The sequence below is a fragment of the Panthera tigris genome, chromosome A2 (assembly GCF_018350195.1).
Source record: "Panthera tigris isolate Pti1 chromosome A2, P.tigris_Pti1_mat1.1, whole genome shotgun sequence".
Classification (NCBI taxonomy): domain Eukaryota; kingdom Metazoa; phylum Chordata; class Mammalia; order Carnivora; family Felidae; genus Panthera; species Panthera tigris.
Genome location: NC_056661.1, coordinates 48,567,007 through 48,589,445, shown reverse-complemented (window position 1 = coordinate 48,589,445; position 22,439 = coordinate 48,567,007). Strand labels below are relative to the sequence as shown.

At 35.8% G+C, this 22,439-nt stretch overlaps 1 protein-coding gene across 5 annotated transcripts in view; it reads right to left on the bottom strand.

Annotated features, from left to right (window-relative positions):
* GRM7 (glutamate metabotropic receptor 7) overlaps positions 1-22,439 on the bottom strand; it is an 860,397-nt gene that overhangs the window by 632,461 nt on the left and 205,497 nt on the right. Inside the window, exon 2 of one of the 5 annotated variants that reach the window (XM_042979450.1) lies at positions 4,508-4,617. The exons of the other annotated variants lie outside the window; for them this stretch is intronic. The gene's annotated coding sequence lies outside the window, so the exon portion shown is untranslated. The remainder of the gene's footprint in view (positions 1-4,507; positions 4,618-22,439) is intronic. 5 annotated transcript variants of the gene reach the window in all.

The following is a 22,439-nucleotide window of genomic DNA, read 5'->3' as shown; positions in this document are numbered from 1 at the left end:
TAAGACTTGGAAGTCTTATGCATCACTTGTTGGAAAGCAAAATAGTATGACTTTGGAGAATAGTTTAGGAGTTTGTTTTTGGTTTTTTTTTTTTTTTTTTTTTTTTTTTTAAATAAGGTTATACATAAAGCTACCTGTGGCCTACCAATTCCACTCCAAAATAGATGAACAACTGTCTACAAAAAGAAGTGTCAAGAACTTTTTTTTAATTTTATTTTTTATTTTTAAAAATTTACATCCAAATTAGTTAGCATATAGTGAAACAATGATTTCAGGAGTAGATTCCTTAATGCCCCTTCCCCATTTAGCCTATCCTCCCTCCCACAACCCCTCCTGTAACCCTCTGTTTGTTCTCCATATTTATGAGTCTCTTCTGTTTTGTCCCCCTCCCGGTTTTTATATTATTTTTGTTTCTCTTCCCTTACATTCATCTGTTTTCTCTTAAAGTCCTCATATGAGTGAAGTCATAGGATTTTTGTCTTTCTCTGACTAATTTCACTTAGCATAATACCCTCCAGTTCCATCCACATAGTTGCAAATGGCAAGATTTCATTCTTTTTGATTGCCGAGTAATACTCCATTGTATGTATATATACCACCTCTTCTTTATCCACTCATCTGTCAATGGACTTTTGGGTTCTTTCCATACTTTGCCTATCGTCAACCGTGCTGCTATAAACATAGGAGTTCAAGTACTTTTATAATGGCTTTTTTCACAACAACCAAAATACGGAAACAACATAAAAGTTCATCAAATACAGAATGGATTAATAAATTGTGGTATACTTACAAGACAGCATTAAAATTTATAAGGGTATAATTTGTTTTAGCATTTTCAGCACTGAAAATAAACTACTAATACATAACAATATAAATGAATCTGAAAAACATATGTTACAAAAACATGTTAAGCAAAATAAGAAAAGAGTACATAATGTATTATTATCTTTATATAAATTTCAAGAACAAACAAAAATTTATTGTGCTATAACTGAGAACATGATTTGTTTTGGGGGTGGGAACTGGTCAGAAAAGGACACAAAGCAGCTTTCTGCATTGATAGAGATGAGTTCTTCATCTTTAGGGGAGTAGTAGTTCTCTATCTTGACAGGAGAAATAGTTATGTGGTTATATACATTCATCAAAACTCATATAATTTTATTTTTAAGATCTGAGAATTTCCCTGTATTTATTTTTTTCAGTGAGAAAAAGCACATTTCCAAATAATAACAGAACTGGAGTTTTAAGCTCATCCAAACACAAGTCTCATGTTTTTTTATACTATTCCACACTGTACTCATTAATACCAAACTATGTCAGGGATTTTAGACTATGATTTTGGTTGGTATTTTTGGCTTATGGAAAATTACCCTATTTTTGTTTTTCTAATAGCAACATCTTCCTTTTGTACAATTTTCTTCCTGTGAGAGGAAAAAAAAAATAACTGATCTCCTTGGGAGGATGCATCAAGCACTTTAAAACTGCAGGGGTGCGGAAGGAGCCCAAATGTCCATTGATGGATGAATGGATAAAGAAGATGTGGTATATATATACAATGGAGTGTTACTCGTCAATCAAAAGAATGAAATCTTGCCATTTGCAACTACATAGACGGAACTGGAGGGTGTTATGCTAAGTGAAATTAGTCAGTCAGAGAAAGACAAAAATCATATGACTTCACTCATATGAGGACTTTAAGAGACAAAACAGATGAACATGAAGGGAAACAAAAATAATATAAAAACAGGGAAGGGAACAAAACATAAGAGACTCTTAAACATGGAGAACAGAGGGTGACTGGAGGGGTTGTGGGAGGGGGGATGGGCTAAATGGGTGGGGGGCATTAAGGAATCTACTCCTAAAATCATTGTTTCACTATATGCTAACTAATTTGGATGTAAATTTAAAAAAAAAATTAAATTAAAGCTGCAGTGCTGCCAACTAACACAGTTTCAGGAAGTGTCTCAACTTAAATACCAGAAACTTTCCCATATTACTAAGTACAGAGTCCATGAAACACCATGTTGTTTCCTAAAGCTGGTGTCTCAATAGTCATCTAAAAGAAACAATAAGTACACAAAAATCTAAAAGTTCATACACCCAATATGTTATAAAAGTTTAGGTTTTTAACTCTGTCCCATTTTTCTACTGCATTTTTATATCTACATTGAAGATTTAAGTGATTCAGTGCCTACAGCTTTCTTTGGAGAAAGTAAAGACTTTTTTTTTCTCTCTCTCATACAATTACATCTGTGAACTTTTCTAGGCCCAATGTCTTTCTCCATTCCTTGTGCATTCATTCATTCATTCCATCAATCATAACAATTACTGAACTATTACAATCAAAGAATACTGGGTCTAAAACAAGTTCAATCACAAATAATATATACAGGTCCTGGCCTTAAGAAACTCATGGCCAGGCCCATGAGCAACAGGGAGCATATTTCACAGCTATTTAAATATGCTTGTGCATGTACACTATTTCTCAATGGGAGAAATTCCCATGTTCATCTAACATGTCTGCACAGCAAGTCTTAATTTTTCCTTAAATGGAAAAATGCATTATACACATAGCCCATACCTAAGGAGCCCAATCAGACTGTAACATCTATCTCATCTTATCTTATCTTATCTTATCTTATCTTATCAGCACAAAGCCTGACAGGGACTTGAACCCTGAACTGTAAATATCATGACCTGAACCAAAACCAAGAGTACATCACCCAACCAACTGAGCCACCCAGGCACCCCAGATTGTGACATCTTACAGTACTAACAAATGAAGTCCAATGAAATTATTACCCCACTTAGATGTCTTTGGTTTTTTTCTTCTTTTTTAATGGTACCTAAGAATATTTCCTAAAGCTTTCTCCACTAGAGCTATAATTATAGTCTTAATAAGAATAAAACCAAAAATTAAGAATATATATTTTCACCTTCAAGTTCGTCTTTAATGTCCTCCTTGCTATTTAGTAGACTACATAAATATGTGGGACACATAACATATGAAATTATTCACAGAGGAAGAAAAAATGTCATATCCAATTCTAAATGTTGGGGTTGGTAGACATTTCTTAATAAACTTAATAACATTTCTTAATAAATAGCTCAAAAGTGACCCTAGAAACCACTAGTTGATCCAAGGAATTGTGTTATATAATATAAAATTAGATTTTCAAGGTAGTATAATGAATCCTTCTGGATTTACAGATGTGGCTTTTACTGTTGTTATTTTAACATGAGAAGGACCCAAGAAATATACCACATCTATCTGAAATTGTTAATTAATTTATCAAGTCATTCAAAGTGCCATAGTTTATATTTCCCGGCATATCATTTCAGCATTCATGACACACAAAGTTGAATCACTAGAAGACAGAAACAGCTGTTACTGGGGAAATAAGGCAACTCTATAAAGGATTTAAAAATTATTCTGTGTAATCAGTTTCAATTTTGGAAATTAACAGCTGCTTTGAAAACACAATATCCATACGCTTCAGGCTTTGTTTTTCTTTTGTCCCTTTGTCATTTTAATGTTTGTCATCAGGATATAACAGCTAAAAATATACAGTATATTGGGTTTTCACCAGTTACCCATCTCCTCAAAGAGATTCAAAGGCTCCCTATTGACCTCTACAAGTCATAGGTATAGCAAATTCAAACATTGTTGAGTAATAATTATAAGACAGAAAGTTTCCACACAAAGGTGGTGGTTGCAAACGTTAAAGGAGTCAGAGCAATCAAGGGTTTTGAATTGTGAGACAAGACCATGGAATATGCCAATTGGGAAGTTCTGAAGACCCCTCAGAGAACTTGGAGTAGTATCAACAGTATGAAAACCAAGTTCTGGCAAACATGATGAAGAAAGGGAAACAAAGGAGAGGATTCTATTTATTTATAGCTCATAAAGTGAATGGAAGTTTCTTTCTTCATTAATCATTTTAATAATCCTAATTCTGACAACTATTAGTAAGTAGGTGAGTTCAGTGCTATCTCAAGGTTTCATTGAGTCAAGGACACTTGGACACTGTTCCATAGGAGAAAGAAATATTTTATGGACTATTTACAATTCTGCATATACTACTCCTTTTGGGCCAAGGTTGTAAAAATAATGGATTCAATTGGAAAAAGAGACTAGCATCAAAAGTTCTTCTTTTTTTCACCAAGGTGTATCATTATTACATTGAAAAACACAGCGGTAGCCATTTTCTAGTTATTTCACATCATCTTAGGCATGCCTATGGGTAGGTATAATGTTCACCTTGATTATGAGTTTAAGTGGTGAGGGGAGGTAAAGTTTCCAACAATGTCTGGGGTAGATGTATCTACCATTCTCCATCTTGTTTACCTGTCACTGGGTAAGTGATCAAATGGGTTTTGTCCTGCATGCATGGGTGGCTTCATTGTAAAGGAAAAGTTGTGGGAACACTAAATTGGGCTCCAGATTCATACTGTATGCTCATTTGTTCCACATTTAGGCCTTTTGTATTTCTTATTCATCACTTACAATTTAGATGGGAGGTGGGGTAAGGGAAGGGTGTTCCACAGCTCCACTATTAATACACATCTGTCTTTGCCTTCATTTCGTGACTATATGATGATTTTGATAGACAGAATCTGTAGTATAATAAAAAAAGAATAAATATCTGGTTTTTGTTCCTGGTTCCCAGCAAGAGTATTAAAACCTCTTGGCATTTCCTGAAAGATAACAGTGTCTTTTGTTATGCTAATGAGATGACTCATGGTAGGGCTCTAGACAGCTTCAGAATGGAGGTTGGTCAACAGAAAGACTAATGATGTGATTAGGACACTGGAACTGTGGACCATTCCAACCTCCTGGGAGGACAATGGGGGCTAAAGATTGAGCTCAATCATGTGGCCAATGATTTAATCAACAATGCCTAGGCAATGAAACCCCAATAAAATTTCCAATCACCAAGGCTCAGTGGAGGTTCCTGGTGGGTGACCATGTTGATGTGTCCAGAGGATGATACACCCAAACTTCATGGAAAAGAACATGGAAGGTTTGCACCCCCTTCCTGATTTTACCCTATCTGTATTCTTTATAATAAAATTATAATTTTAAGCATAGCACTGTCTTGAGTTCTGTGAGTCATCCCAGCAAATCACTGAACCTGATGGAGTTATGGGAACCCTCAAATTTATAGCTAATACATAAGAAATGTGGGTGGCCTGGCTGCCTTCCAAGTGCTGCTGGCATGTGAAGTAAGAGCAATCCTGTGGAACACAGAGCCCTTAATGTACGGGGTGTGTCCTAACTCCAGTGGTTGGCATCATTATTGTAATGTTGGACACCCACGTGATGCTGGCCAGTGGGGATAGTACAGAATAGAACCTTAAGGAGCCAGATGACTTGAAGTACCTTTAGGATAGGGAAGACTAGAATATTTTTGCAGACATGATAGAAGAAGTTTATAGAGAAGATACTTGAAAGACATCTGCAAAAATAACTGATTCACCCTATAAAGTTAATATATTATTTTCTAGTCACAAAAAGAGAGGGAGGGAGGCAAACCCTAAGAGACTCTTAAATAAAGAGAACAAACTGAGCGTTGATGGGGGGCAAGGGAGAGGGGAAAATGGGTGATAGGCATTGATAAGGACACTTGCTGACATGAGCACTGGGTGTTGTATGTAAGTGATGGATCTATCCCAAAATTCAAGAGCACCCTTTATACACTGTATGTTAGCCAATTTGACAAAAAAAATGTATTTAAAAAAATAAATTGATTAAAATAAATAATATTGCCAAAAAATACATTATTTTCAATACTCTTAGTTTTAAGCAATAGAAATAAGTATATGCATGTATATGTGTGTGTATATATACATAAGTACTTTATATATATAAAGTATATATAGTATATATATTACTACATTTTACTATATTACATAAGTATATGTGTGTATAAAACGTGCATGTATATACACCACACATATTCACCAACCCCTACATGTATATACACACAACTGTATACACACATATACAATATTCATTCACACATGCACATACACATATAGTCATACATGCACACAAATATATTCTCAAAGGGCATAGGATATTAAGTAGTTCCAGGAATGCCAGAAAATACAGAGATCAGGATTTAGAAAATGAACAGCCATACTCATGTCAAAATCACTTCATAGATCTAGCTCATGAGGAAGGCTACCAATACCTGCAAATAATATCTTACACCAGTGCCACCACCAGCATAGGACACAATTGTCTGTCACTATGACCACACTGTATTTGGAAACTGGTTATTGCTGCTAAAAGAGAATTATCAGCACTATATTTTTTATTTGTGAGCTTGAAATTCAAAGCCTAAGACTGGATGACTGAGCGACTGAGCCTTAAACTCTTAAACTGCAAGGATCTTCAACTAAGCTGCAGGGAAACTCTTTTAGCTTCTTTATTCGAAGTTGGGCTTTGCCTTCCAACAAGATTCTTGTGGTTCAGAATTTTCTACACATGTATGAGTGCTTATTTACCAAGAATGAAAAATTTACAAATCTGTATTTCAGTTATCAAGCATTTTTTTTAAGTTAAATAAAACAGAGTAGATAGCTTCTGAATCCTAAGTCCTCTTAAAACCCCTCATATGTCCCTCATTCTTCCACTTTATTTCACACACAACCAATATTTTACTATGGACATTTTCAAACATGTAGCAAAGTATAAGAAATTTCACACTGAATACCCATATAACTACTATCTAGGTTCTACTATTGGCATTTTATTATACCACTTATCACAGACCTATCCCTCAGTCTAAAGTATTTTAATGCATTTCAAAGTACCTGTAAACATCAGTACACTTTTCTCTAAATATTTCAAAATATATGTAATTAACTAGTGTTCAATAATTTTAAAATTTATGCAAGATTCATATATACTGGAAAATAGAAATCTTAAGTGACAGTTGAGTTTTGACAAATGCATACACCTGCATGATCCAAGAGATATATAAGCTTACAAACACACCAGCATCATAATTCTCTCTCCAAAGCCCTAGACCCAACAAATATCCTGATTTTTCCAGCATACGTTAGTTTTGCCTATTCTAGAATTTTGTATAAAATGAATTATATATCTATTACTTTTAGGTAAGTCTTCTATTACAAGTAATTTGAATTTTTAATAAGTCTGCTACTTTTCCTTGGTAAATTGAGCATCTTAAAGGATCAAAACAGAAGTGAAGAAATTTAACTATTAGCAGGAAAGAAATATGGCTAAACAAACACAGAAGAGATAACTTCCTCTGAAATTGAAGTGCTGACCCAATTCTTTATGATATTTTGCATTTTTATCTCATCTCTATATTCCACGAACATAATATAGAATACATTCCAAATGAAATATGAAAAATGTCTGCCTCACACAAAACAGACACATGGATTTATTCTTCAGACAACCAGTGAAAAAGAATGTTGTTTTGCATCTCCCAAAGTCCCAGGCTCCCCACAATGTGTGCATTCAATGTGAATGAGTTCTATTATTAAAAAAAAAAAAAAAAAAAAAAAGAAAGCAAATTCAAAGCAATGACAGACTTTAAGCTTGAAAATTTCTTAAAGGAAGGGCATCAATTTGGTGATTAATTTCTCACTGAGGAATTCTTTAAAAAATAAAGTACAAAGTATTGAATTAAAGAGTTGATGGATGAAGTCAAGCCATTTTGTAATCTGAGCAAAATAATAGAATCTAGGGACGCATTGCTTCTATTTATCCATCTGTCAGATAATTAAAGTTACTTAATTTTGAGAGGTTTAGGGATGATTAATTAATTTCTTAAAGTATGTTGAAGGTGAAAACTCATTTTATTTTCAGCAAGTTTGCTCCTTACATTTACTAGGTTGGGGAAGACTATAAATACTAAGGACCAAGAGACTGTACTATAGCAACCCAAGAACATACTATAGGGGATGGACAAGAAACTAAAGCAATATACACACATATATACATTACACACATTTTGGCCCTCATTGAAGTACCATTTTTCCATATTATTAATCAAACATTAATAAATGTTCCCATGTGCTAAAAATATTGTAATGTACTTATTAGAGTTCCTTGATTAATTCAAAGTAATTTTTTTAATGTTTATTTATTTTTGAGAGAGAGAGACAGAGTGTGAGCAGGAGAGAAACAGAGAGAGAGAAGAGAGAGAGAGAGAGAAACAGAATATGAAGCTGACCTCAAGCTCTGTGCCAACAGCAGAAAGCCTGATGCAGGGTTCAAACCCATGAACCACAAGACAATCACCTAAGCCAAAGCTGGATGCCCCACCAAGTAAACCTCCCAGGACCCCCTCAAAGTGATTTTTTTTAAATGTTTTTATTAATTTTTGAGACAGAGAGAGACAGAGCATGAGCAAGGGAGGGGCAGAGAGAGGGAGAGACACAGAACCCGAAGCAGGCTCCAGGCTCTGAGCTGTCAGCACAGAGCCTGACGCGAGGCTCGAACTCACAGACCGCGAGATCGTGACCTGAGCTGAAGTCGGACGCTTAACCGACTGAGCCACCCAGGAGCCCCTTAGAGTGATTTTTTTAACATTTATTATATACTAGACTGTGTGCTAAGTGACTTACATGTATGAATTTACCTCCCCAAATCTATAGTATATCTAATTCATTTTATTTTATTACCATTTTACAAACCATGAAATGAGGCTCTGCAAGTTTAATTATTTTGCCCCCACTTATGTAGCAATAAGTAGCAGAGCCAAAATATAAACCCTATAGCCTATAGTTTTAATTATATTGCCTACAAAAGCTATTTAAAGTATTTCTATGCAACAATTTAGTTTAGGCAAAAATATCCCCAGACGGGAGTACATCTGATGCAAGTCAAAAAGTATTGTATTTGGGAGATAGGCAACATATTTCAGGCCTAGTTCTGCCATTACCTACCTCTTTGGCTTTGATCAAGTTAATTCTTAGTTTTCTATGTGTACACTAAGAAGAATGGTGTGAAAGATGTCTTAAGTTTCTCCTGGTTCTAGGTCATCCTTCTTAGGGAAAAGCCATTTCCTATGTGAAATGATGTTATGCCATAATCTGACATAGTCTTCACATGTGTGAAAGAATTTGTACAACCAATTGTGCAGATTAAATGCAGAGATTTGAGCAATATAATATGCCACCCTTACTCTTTGTCTCAAGGAACTTTGCTTTGTTTCGCCTACTTCACTTGTCTACAGAGTCACCTCTACTGTCTGACATTATATTAGTTATCTATTTATTTAATGTTTATCTCTTCCAATGGAATGAAAGCTCTGAGGGCAACAAATTTATCTATTTGTAGTATAACAAAATTATTCTATTTCCTGCTGTATCCTTAGCCCCAAGAACAGTGGCCAGTACATGATGTTCAATAAATAAATGTTGAATGGAAAAATGAGTAAAAGAAAATGGCTAAAGAATTCAATGACAAAATGTAAAGATGGTGAGGTAAGCTAATTAGTACGTACATACACACACACACACACACAGAGTTTCATCCCATAAATACAGTTTTCTAACTCCTCCTACATTTGAGCTAATAGCTTCTTCTCTGTTGTTAGTCTCTAACCACACTAGTTTTAAACAATTTTTTTTTACATTTATGTATTTTTTAGAAACAGAGTGAGACAAAGCATGAGTGGGGGAGGGGCAGAGAGAGAGGGAGACACAGAATCCAAAGCAGGCTCCAGGTTCTGAGCAAGCAGTCAGCACAGAGTCTGATGCGGGGCTTGAACCCACAAACTGTGAGATCATGACCTGAGCTGAAGTCAGACGCTCAACCGACTGAGCCACCCAGGCACCCCTCTAATCACACTATTTTAAATGATATAGCAGAAAAAAACCAAAACAAAAATAAATAAATGATATAGCAGAGGTGACAACTACAACAGTTCCTGGTACACGGGTGGTGCTCAATAGGAGCTCTTTGAAACTCAACACAAAACTCTCCACCTGGTTCCAATATCTTACATTTTAAGAAGCAAAAGCAACTACTTTAACAAAGTATAAGAATTCCCTCTTTTCCCCTGATAGATATACAGGTGTGCACACGCGCCTATGTCATAAACCTAGTAATATTTACCTTCTCTGTTGCAGTCTGTCTGTATGAGTTTGAAAAATCAAGTAACCAAACTGGGTCTTAACTGCCTCACTGGAAAACTAAAAATATTTTAATTGCCTGAAGTCTCCAAGCAAAAGAGAGTCACTATCAATGTTCTCTGTGTCACTCCTAAATCAGAGTTTAAAACTTCAATAATTTCTCTGAAGTTTAATATTGATAGTAGGAGAGAGTCTACATTTTGGTCAACCTTACTATTCCAGTGGGGCTTTTGTAAACATGACTGCCACCTTTCTCACAAATGTTAACAGTTCCTCTGACCTGGACACAGTAGTCATCAGAGCCTGCAAAGCTACCTCAAGATCCCAAGGAATTAATGAACCTATGAGCTGCCCACATTCAAAGTATATTATTGCAACTGAAAACATCAACACAAAGAATAAGCAATAGGACCTAGTGCTTGAATGTTCATTAAGTGTCAGATTCAACCATTCAACATAAATTATCTTATGTATACTTTCAATATGCCATTTTACAAAAAAACAAAAACAAAAATCAAAAACAAAAACAGAAGTACAAAATGATTATCAATTGTCCAAAAACATGAAACTAGGAAGTAGTGGATCCCAGATTAAACCAAGAAGTAACTATAATCTCTGTGGTTTATGGTAGAGATACATCAACAAATGCACCTAAGATCAATTAAGAAACTATATCGATTAAGAATTCCTGTCCTTGGGGCACCTGTGTGGCTCAGTCGCTTAAGGGTCCGACTTCGGCTCGGGTCATGATCTCTCGGTTCATGAGTTCCAGCCTTGCATCCGGCTCTGTGCTGACAGCTCGGAGCCTGGAGCCTGCTTCGGATTCTGTGTCTCCCTCTCTCTGTGGCCCTTCCCCTCTTGAGCTCTGTCTCTCTCTCTATCTTTCTCAAAAATAAATAAACATTAAAAAAACATTAAAAAAAGTAAGAATTCCCGTCCTGGGGTGCCTGAGTGGCTCAGTCAGTTAAGCAGCAGACTCTTGATCTCTGCTCAGGTCATGATCTTGCAGTTCATGAGATCAAGCGCCACATCGGGCTCCATGCTGACAGTGCACGGAGCCTGCTTCTGATTCTCTCTCTCCCTCTCTCTTTCTCTGACCCTCCCCGCTCATACTTGCTCTCTCTCAAAATAAATAAACTTTAAAAAATTAAATAAAAAAAAGAATTCTTATCCTAAATGTGTCTAATTAGCCATGGAAAAAGTTGATTCAGGGGCTTCTAACTAGATTCCAGGCTGCTATATCACTGTGTCATTGATTCCTTTATTTTATGGCTTAAAAGAAACTTTGTTTTATTCAATACATTGTTCCATTTTACAAATAAGGAACTTGAAGTTCCAGATAGCAAAGTGAAATCATGTGACTGCTCTGAGATTGATAATTACAATATTGGTCAATAAAGAGCTTTCCTATATTGTACTAAGGCAGAAACTTCACATAAAGTGTAAAGCAGCATAAAGTAGCTACTGTATCATTTCAGCTTCTATAGTTATTCTGAGATTTTAAACTCAGTCTGCACCACCTTGTCAAAAATATCCATTACTGACTTTAAATACCTGACTTTAATTAAGTTATTTATATAGGTTTTAGTCCAAATGTGTTAGCCGAAAAGGCAGAACATATCAAATACAAATTGTGAGATTTTGCAATTCATTACTGCATCTCCCCTCCTGCACATAAATGATTTTGAGATAATGGGACTCTAGACAAGAGCGCAAATCCAAAAGGGAACAGACGCTGCTAAAAAAGGTCGTTTTTTGATGCCTGTAGCAAAGGAAACTGTTGAAAATGGACCAGTGTAAACACACCAGGAGGCACAGAACAATATGCTTGGCAGCCACTCATAAGGTATTTTATGTGTTGTGTCTGATGAAAATAATAAACATCTTACATCAAAAGGTAGAAATGATGTTGTGTGTTTCTGCTACCTGCTGTGGTATCTCTTTATGTGGCTGGAGACACGCAGAGGGTGTGTAAGTCCCAAGAGAGGGCCTTTTAGTCATCAACATTTAACAAATGCACTGGCTGACTTCCATCATAGGCCCTTTTGGCAGGTCACTGCTGGACCTGCACACATATCCTTGTGACATCCATTAACCTGTAAAATTCCTGTACCCTGTGCAGAGCTAGAGAATTTACATCAGTTAATTGGTACATCCTACACATTCCGAAGGATGTTCCCATATAGGAAAATGCAAGGTCAGTATCTTGGGACATATAAATAATTACAGATACATTTAATATGCTAGTCATTTAGAGTCAAATTCTCACTGTTCAGCTCAGCATGTCTTCACTATTCTATTTTTTAACCTTCATGTAATTTTCTTAAATAGTTGTTTGAAAAAGCTCAGTAAGGGGATCTCATAATAGTTTTATGATTTTTTCTTTAATATATGAAATTTATTGTCAAATTGGTTTCCATACAACACCCAGTGCTCTTCCCAAAAGATGCCCTCTTCAATGCCCATCACCTACCCTCCCCTCCCTTCCAACTCCCATCAACCCTCAGTTTGTTCTCAGTTTTTAAGAGTCTCTTATGCTTTGGCTCTCTCCCACTCTAACCTCTTTTTTTTTTTTTTTTTTTTTTTTTTTTTAACGAAGCTAAATGCATTTTCTTAAGGACTTCAAAGGCTCATTGCTGAACTTGAGTTAGCTACCCAAGGATGACAAAGAATCACTTTCTCAATCTTAGAGTTTTCTCTATTTTCTTTTTTTTACTTTATTACCTATCACTGGTTCCTACTCTGAATCCGTTGAAAATAATAACTGGGAGATATAAGAGTTATCTGTATACAGGTTAATCAAATCTAATTGTTTATCTTTGGTTTGGAATACTATCAGTTCTCTGTGGCCATTACTAATCAGAAGTTTTAATTGCCTGCTGACATTAAAATAATAAATAGACGTTATCAATGAATTAGGCAGTTATCAGAGTGGAATGGCACTTGATCAAATCTTTACATTGGAAAGAAGAGAGCACAGACATCTGGTAACATCGCTGTTGGAACATTCTTGCATTCTGAACGAATGCCATATGTTGGAAACCGTTGCTTGTTTCGTATGCTCACCCCGTGTCCCATTCTTAATGTCACATCACTCAAGCCAATATTACACTCATACAACCTCCTCATTGGTCTGCAGCTCCAGACTTACCTGTGTCTACTCCACAGTTATGATTTTCAGATTGACCTTTCTCAGTGGCTGCCCACTGTTCACACATACACACGTGACTTGTGCGCACGCACAGAGAACCATCCCAAATCCTCTTTCCAACATTACCATTCTCAAATTCTACTTATTGTGTGCATATCCATAAAATATCCCCAAACTCTACATTGCCTACAACCCATTTCTTTTTAATTAGTATTATTTAGCTATGTTTCCTATCATTACTGTGGTCAGGCCCATATCAGGAGCCTTTGAAATGTAGTTATTTTCCAACATCCAGCTCTTTGTGTATTAGTATCTTCCTCTTTCTCTAACAACTGAAACAAAAGGTCTTCAAAGCTGTCGCTTTGGTTTTAAACTCTTTAAACTTTAGGTTTTAAACTCTTAAGCAAAGTTCACAAGTCAATCCATGTTGAGAACCTCCTTCCTGATTGTCTATATGATTAAGTAGTTTTATCAACTATCATGGTCCTCAGCACTTACTGTCTTCACTTTTAATTACCCCCAAAAAACACTGCTTAAAGAACAGAGATAATATACATAATTCTTCCGATTTTCCCACACCTCATAGTCAGCATTTTGGTTGAATAGAATATGTACTATTAAATGAGGCAGAGTATATGTTCGGAGAATTATGGAATTGACACAAACAGCCTTAAAAAGAAATGGATATACAAAACACTCTACTATGTGGAACCCACCGCTGATACAAGAAAATTGCATAATACCATAAGCCTATACTTTTATATACCTTTCTCACTGATTTTATGACTTGATGTTTTATTTATAATATTTCTTTATCCTACTTATTTCTTATAGATTTTATGCTATCCCTGGTACTACTGAATTCTCTAAGACATTGGGTAAAGACTTTGAGACAAAGTAACTCTACCAAGCGAAGTGGGAATTTCCCAAAAGATATATATACTTTTTACCAAAACCATGAGAAAACTGGGAGGTTAAACTCAAAGGAATAAAAAGTTCACATACAATTTTTGTCAGTGGCATTTGATTTTGGTTGGAGGAAACCTGGCCTTTTCTTTCTGAAGTAGGTAGAGCAGTAACAAATTGGCAATGGTAGAAGGTCTTGCTTTTAAGAGAACAGGTGTATTTGGACACTGAAATACATCTTCTCAGGATGTCATTCACTAAAGAAGTTCAGAGCTTTGAGAAGTCTAAAAATATTCTTTAAAAAAAACCCTACTGCATACATTCATGTTGCTCTAGAAGTAGTTTCCAATTCTTCCTTCTTTGAGTCAAAAGACTATGGAGGGTCATGGAGGGTGTTGTCACCAGAATCATCTGTTTTATAGCATGCTTGCTTAGCACACACGTGCTCCTGTGGAATGAGAAATCAGTAAACTTCTGGGATCCACTCAAGGCTTTGGGATATTTTTAGAGAATGAACTAAAGGATCATTCAACAACCCACACTTAGTTATTAAATGTGAAAGTTATAATCATTAATTTTCCAAGGCCACACATTTAGATCACTGCGCCTATCCTCACTGATACATCATAGCCATTAAAAAACAAACAGGGGCAACTGGGTGCCTCCGTCGGTTGAGTTTCCGACTTTGGCTCAAGTCAAGATTTTACAGTTCGTGGGTTCGAGCCCTGTGTTGGGTCTGTGATGACAGTTCAGAGCCTGGAGCCTGCTTCAGATTCTGTGTCTCCCTCTCTCCCTGCCCCTCCCCAGCTCATGCTCTCTCTCTCACTCTCTCAAAAATAAACATTAAAAAATTAAAAATAAATAAACACATAAAAACACTCTAGCTGAACACCCACTTATAATCAATGTGCCATTTTTTGCTATTTTTAATTTCATATAAATCTTACATTCATGACTTCATTTTGTAGATATTCTGAAGAATCTCTCAGCTTCTTCTGCAAGATATATCTGAGTCAACATCCCTCTTGGCAATCAGTTCTACACACTTCTAGATTTTGGCAACCATCAAGAAAGGCAGAACTGACTTTTTCTTCCAGCATAAGCCTCCTCTGTAAGGCAACCCAGGTCTATGCCCCAGGAATGGAGAAAGGGTGCTGAACCCTTAGCAACTGAACTTAGTAATGATTGACAATAATAGCTAATTGTTTATGGATCAGCCACAGGTTTATTGCTAGATTCTCCACATTCATCTTCCCAGTATGACTGCCAACTAGGGGGTGTCACTATTATTTTAACAGATATGAAAAGTGAGGATCAGAGATGTTAACTACTTTGCTCAAGGACACAGTTATTAAGCAGTAGAGAACTTAGTCCTATCTGACTGTAAAAATTATGATTTATATCATTATTTTGTCCACTACACTATGTTGTCTCTCTTATAACTATTAGCCAATGTTGGCCAACTATTAGGATATTCTATCAACATGAATAAAATCATTTCACATTTATACACCATGTAATTCCCACAACCTTTGAAATAGATGGGCAAAGTATCATTTGTATGTTAACGAATTAATTTTATAAACCCTAATGCTACAGAGTCTGTGTATTGCATATACAAAACACTTTTCCTAAGGAGCTTTCGGCTCTGAGATCATTCATTCTCTCACTTAATCTCTTTCATTTCTCTACTCAGGGTTTAAGAACAGAGTATTGACTCACAATAGCATTTAAAATGTTGGTTGTATGAATCAACACAATCAGAAAATACAGACATTGAAAAGTCTAGGTCTTTCTCTTCCCTCAGCTGTCTCTCTCAAGTCCATAGACCCTGAAAGTTTTCTTTCTTTCAGCTATGAATACACTTGTTTTTGTCCTAGCTCTCAATTGGAGAAAAGGTCATAATAGCTATAAAGAATTTTTTTTTAGTTAGAGTGAAAAAATTGAGTCTATTCCAACCTAGAAGATATACAGTCACTTAGCAGAAAACTTGGCATGCATCAGATACAATCATTAGTTGTATCCACAACCTTAATGAAATTAAGACCACCATTAACTTGTAGTAAGGGAGGGTTATGTTCCACAGAGTTTAAGCTCCCAGGAATGTTATTTCATCTAGCAAACTTAGAATAACTCTTTTGATAAACTAAATCTTTTAATCATTAAACATCTCTCTAAGTTTTTATATAAACTCCAATTAGTTAACATAAAGTGCAGCATTAGTTCCAAGCGTACAATTTCGTGATTCATCACTTACGTAAAACACCAGGTGCTCATTACAAGTGCCCTCACCTATTTCCACAAAACCTATTTCACCCACCCACCTCCCCTCTGGTAACCATCTCTTACCAGATATGTCTCCTGAGGCAAGGGGAAAAAAACAAAAATAAACCAATGAGACTTTACCAAACTAAGTAGATCTCTTAATTCTAAGAAGAAAAGGCATGTCTCTCAATCAGATATTTTGGGGCATTTTAAAAATGGCCCCTAAACTTAAAAGTGAAAATTTTAGACTTTCTTCTGTTTTCATTTTGGCCTCATAAAATGTCTTCCTCTATTAGCACTCATTGCCTCATCCAGGAAATGGGTCTGTTTCATGTACTTATTTACTTTTGGAAGAAGCACCAGAATGACAGCTACCCAGACTGAAATCAACATTAGCCTCAGAAATAGTAGCATCACATCCAGCAGCCAGAGAGTCACCTCTATGCGAAGCAAAATTTCCACTCCTGATTTCTTGAGCCTGGATCTTTCTTCTTCCTATTCTTTTATATTTTTCTCACACAGATGCAACAAGAAAGGACAAAAATGAGACTAACCCTTTTTTTCCTTCAGTTCACTGACACCTGCTAAGGCCTTGTGGCTTTCTATTCTTCTAACTGGCTAGATTCCTTGGCAACTTCCCCTTTTAAAAAGTGAACAACATGATGAACGAGAGAATAATACCCAGTCACCAAGCCCTAGACCTTAATATCAACAGTTACCTGTACACCGAGGTATTAGCCAAGTATCACAAAATATGTGAAATATTTCTTTGGAAATAGCTTCCTCCCTCTATCTCCCTCACTTTTGCCTTCTAGAAACCCTGTGTTCTTATGTATTCCTCTACTTTAACAAAATTTCTCAACACTCAAAGCCACCCTAGTTTGACTGAAGGATCTTTAAAAAGAATAACAACTTATGTCCCTAAAGGACTTTTTAAATTTTAAGATATACATTTATAAACACATGCAGATTTACACACACACCCCCCACACACTCTCACATGCATATTTATTTATTTATCCTGATAAAAAGCATCACTTGGAAAGTCATTCTAGATAAATTCAAAACCCAAGCAAATGCAAAATATAAATGTAATAAATAAAATGCTTAGGTGGTAGATTTTCCCCATCATTGGAAACAGTAAGGAAGAAGTCTTACCAACTATTTATCAGGGATGTTGATGGTATTTGGAGAGGATTGGCCTAGATAACCGAGTAGGGTTTCTTACATTCCTAAGATTCTGTAGTTGTGTATCTATTCGGATTTTTTAAATAACTGAGGTAAATGAGAGCTAGGATTTTCAGTACTATTTCACATTTTAAGGAAGAGTTTAAGAGTATTATTGAAAGGCCCAAACTCTACAGTGGCCAAGGTAATATTTGGTTCTAATTCTTTATGTTTCTCCAAAAATATCAGGTATCCTCTTACTAGTTTGCCCAGCAAAATTAACATATTCACTGTTTGACTGAATGTTATAAAGAAAACACATTGCTTTTTAAGGATAACCTATTCTATGCTTGTCCTCCCAAGGGACACATGTATTTTTAAAAAGGAACACAGGAGTGTAAAGTATACATACTAATAGATAAAATGTGGAAAGCAATAAGGAAACACCATCTGTGATAAAAAAGAAATTGCCCCAAATTTAAAGAAGATCATGTCTTTTCCTTATGAGTTAGAGTTTAATAAAATAAAATATGTTTAGCCACCTCAACTATATACACCATGTACACACAAAGTACATTATATATAAATAAATATATAAACAAATAAATTAAGTATATATATATGAAATAGAATCCTATTTATATTTATTTACCTAAGGTTACATATTTTTAAATATATCATAAAAATACATATGTATATATTATTATACTTTTATTATATGTCCATATATTGATTTATTTATACATTTAAAACTTTTCTCCCCAAGATTCATGAAACAATTTTATTTTAAATATTTACTCATGCCTTCAACATAAGCCTCTTTGTCTTCATTGTAATATATTTTTCTGAAGTAAATTTTCTTTCATGTTTTTGAAATATGATTTTTATTCAATTTGAGTATAATATTATTCCTAAAAATTGTATCCCAAACTGAAAAACAGAATTCCATAATCCTCTAACAGATCATTTTTGTATCCACCCCTTAAGCATATAACCATGATTTCTACAAGATAACTACTTACTACTTTGTAAAGTGAATTTGAAGACATGCTTAGAATGACACCAAATACCTCTAATTCTGAGATAATATTTTCATTAGTATATATCAAATCTGTCTCAATTTTTCTTTCTAATTTTTCTTTGTTTTTGTTATATAATCCCCTTAAGCATCCAAAATAAACATTGATTCGGGTAATTTCAGACTACAGTGTATTCTCTAAGCAGTGCTTTGTTCCTTTAAATAAATAGAGTCTTACATTATGGGAGAGTTTATAAGAAATCCAATATAAGGTGCTTTTTTGGAGGATTTATAATGAGTACTGTTAGAATTATTTTCAACCTTCATCTGACATTTGGGCATTATATTTATAAAACAGCAAAAATTTCCATGGCCCCTTGTGTGTGCCAGACCACACCTTTTGGCTAAAACAGCAGAGGTTAATATCTTGACATCTCCCTTCTAAAACAAAACACTCCTGCCATAGCCATTGTTCACATTTCCAACCGAACTTAAAACTGAACGCTTGCATGCCCAGAGAAGTAGAGAGCATGGAGGAGGTATGCAAGGCGCATCCATTACCTGAAGCATTTTTCACAAACACCACGTCTCAGTCTCACTGAACACTGAATGACAAGACAGAGTCATCTAACAAAGCCAGATCAGCAGCATGGAAGCCATCTTTTCTGCAATACATGAACCAGAATGCCAGCTGCATGTCCTAGCAGCTAATGTCAAGTTGAAGAAACTCTGAGCTAAGCTGGACGTGAATGGAAATGTTACAGGGCACAGTGAAAAACAACTGCAGAACACATGAGGATAACCGGGATCTAGGAACAACCAAGAACACACACCCCTGGCAATTATTAGACCTATTAGGATCAATGGATATCTCTTCAGAGAAGTAATTTTAGCAATTTTTTTCAACCCCGGAAGGAATTTTATCCTTGCCAACTCAAAGCCAAGTCATTCCAGTTCAAACTCTACCAGAACAATTTTTATCACATGGCTTTATTTTAATTATGCAGATCACACATTGTTTTTATGACTGATTCATAAATGTGCATCATTAAAGTATGCTGACACTTCTAATGGATTTGAATAGCCTTTAATGACTTTAAACAACTGAACAAGATCCACATTTCAGTGGATTGGGTAAGTTCCATATGTAGACGAGAAGGTAGATATTTTGGCCAACTACCTATTTCCTCATTAGGAGGTATAAAGGAGCTATGGAAGCCATGCCACCTACTATGGCTTCCACCATAGTATGCCACGACTCAAATTTTACCTGGGTACTCAGCAAAAGAATTAGTTGAACTGAACAAACTGTTCCATCTTCAAAACACCTAGAATAATTAGCTTGAAACTCTCCTCTAGTTTCTGACACTTTCTTCTACATTTGCCACTACTACTGAAATTCTAGAGTATCAAAATACATCAAAACCATAATTCAGGACAGAACTATGCAATTACTGTTGTTAACAATTAGGTAGAGAGTAATGCTATTACTTCAGATTCTTAATTCTTTAACAGGTCTAAATATAACTGGTTATCCCATTATCATTCAGGTATATTGTTGGTTGAAAAATAACAAATAAAGAAAATGCATTGTACTTCAAACAAAGGGGAGATTGGATGACATACACAGATATCCAAATTTTATTAAATAATAAATTATGTATCAACAGCCAATATCATGTTAAACTGTACAAAATTAAACTGATTGGCGCAAATTAGGCCTAGCAGATTCTGAAAATATCTGATGTAGAACAGATTTTACAGACTATTAGTATCCTTAGTTGAATCTCCACACAAAAAAAATACCACTCTATGGACTTCCAAACCAAGTCGGCCCCTCAGCAAGCTATTAAATCACATACAGAGTACTGTCTGAGGATATGAAATGCCATGACACCTTTGACTTTCAAAGTAATAATGGAATGATATCAATTTCTAGGTTCCCTAAAAAATACTTAGTCAGTTAAGAGATCTATTAGGTGATCCCCAGCATATGACAAATTAGAAGAATTAGTCTCGTGAAAAATTTAAGAATTCACTTTTTGTTTTGAGCTAATTTTAAAACTGCTGCCCTGCATAGTTCTTTAATCTCTATAGTTCTCAACTATTTCCACTTCTTGAACAACAACAACAACAACAAAAAAACCATAATAGCAGTCATTTAGTCTTCTTAAATAGATTTATTAAAGAGAAACTGAACTCCACACGTGAACATCCAACTGCCTACTTAACAACTTCACTTGGATGCCTGCTGGTCACACTGAAAAGAATATATCAGAACTAAAAAGATCTCCATTCCAACTGTTCCTCCCAGGATTCTCTCAGCATGTGGTAACCTGATTCCACCAGTTTCTTAGTTCAAAAACCTCACAATGATCCTTTTCACACATCTACCTCACATACAATCATCAGTCAATCTGGTTAACTCTGGCTTCAACATATGTCAGGAAAGGACAACATCTTACTGCTTCCAAAGCTATTCATGCCCAAGAATGGTGGTTCTCAAATGTTGGTGAGTATCAGTATTTGCTGGAGAGATGGTTATAACACACGTTTCTGGGCTCCCCCTACTCCTAAACATCTCTCATTCAGAAGGTCTGGGGTGGGACCTAGGTAATGTTCATATTGCTCTAGGAAATGTCCTTGAGAATGACCGTCCCTGTACAAAGTCACCAATACATCCTGCTTAGACTATTTAATAGACTCCTCTCTAGTTTCCATTTTTCATCCCTTATTACTTGAGGTTTTCCTCCAGAAAGTATTGCAGATGATCTGCTTTAAATCTAAGTCAAATTATGTCACTCTTCTTCTTAAAATCCACTCATGACTCCCATCTTACCCAGAGAGGAATCTAGAGTCTTTATAATGACCTAAAAGACCTTACAACATTGATATACCCTTCTACCTCTCTAAAATCACTAATTCTTCTCCAGGTGTACTGGGTGGGGGGGAGAAGGGGCTGCTCCATGAACATTCAAGTACATTCCCACCTCAATGCTATTTAGGTTACTGTTGGTTCCTCTTGCAGTGCTTACCCTCCACACTGTGGTGATATATTTCTTCAATGTGCTCCAATGGCATCTTATCAGAACTGCTTTTTCTTTCCTCTCAGCACTCACAGAAAAAAAAATTATATATATACATGTATATATATATATATAGGGGGGCAGGGAGAGAGAGGGAAGGAGAGACAGAGACACAGAGTTAGAATATAAGTAGGGGAGGGGCAAAGGAAAAGAGAGATAATTTTTTTATAAAAATTTTTTACTGTTTATTTTTGAGAGAGAGACACACAGAGTGTGGGTGGGGGAAGGGCAGAGAGCGAGAGAGGGAGACACAGAATCTGAAGCAGGCTCCAGGCTTTGATCAGCACAGAGCCTGATGAGGGGCTTAAACTCACAAACAGTGAGGTCATGACCTGAGCCAAAATCAGAGGCTCAACCAACTGAGCCACCCAGGTGCCCTGAGAGAGACAGAGACTCTTAAGCAGGCTCCAGGCCCAGCACAGAGCCCAATGTGGGGCTCAATCTCACAACCATGAGATTATGACCTAAGCTGAAATTGAGGCAGATGCTTAACTGACTGAGCCACCCAGGTACCCCTACAGAAAATATGTTTAAAGTTTCATAAATGTACTTACTTACTTTGTATCTGTCTCCCCCTGTGAAGTAAAGGTAATCATGAGTGGAAATGTGCCCTATTTTGTTCACCACTGGATTCTCAGCACCTGGAACAGTCCCTTAACACAATGACTGCTGACACATTATTGGATCAATAAGTGAAAAAAAAATGAATATAAACCTAGAAAAG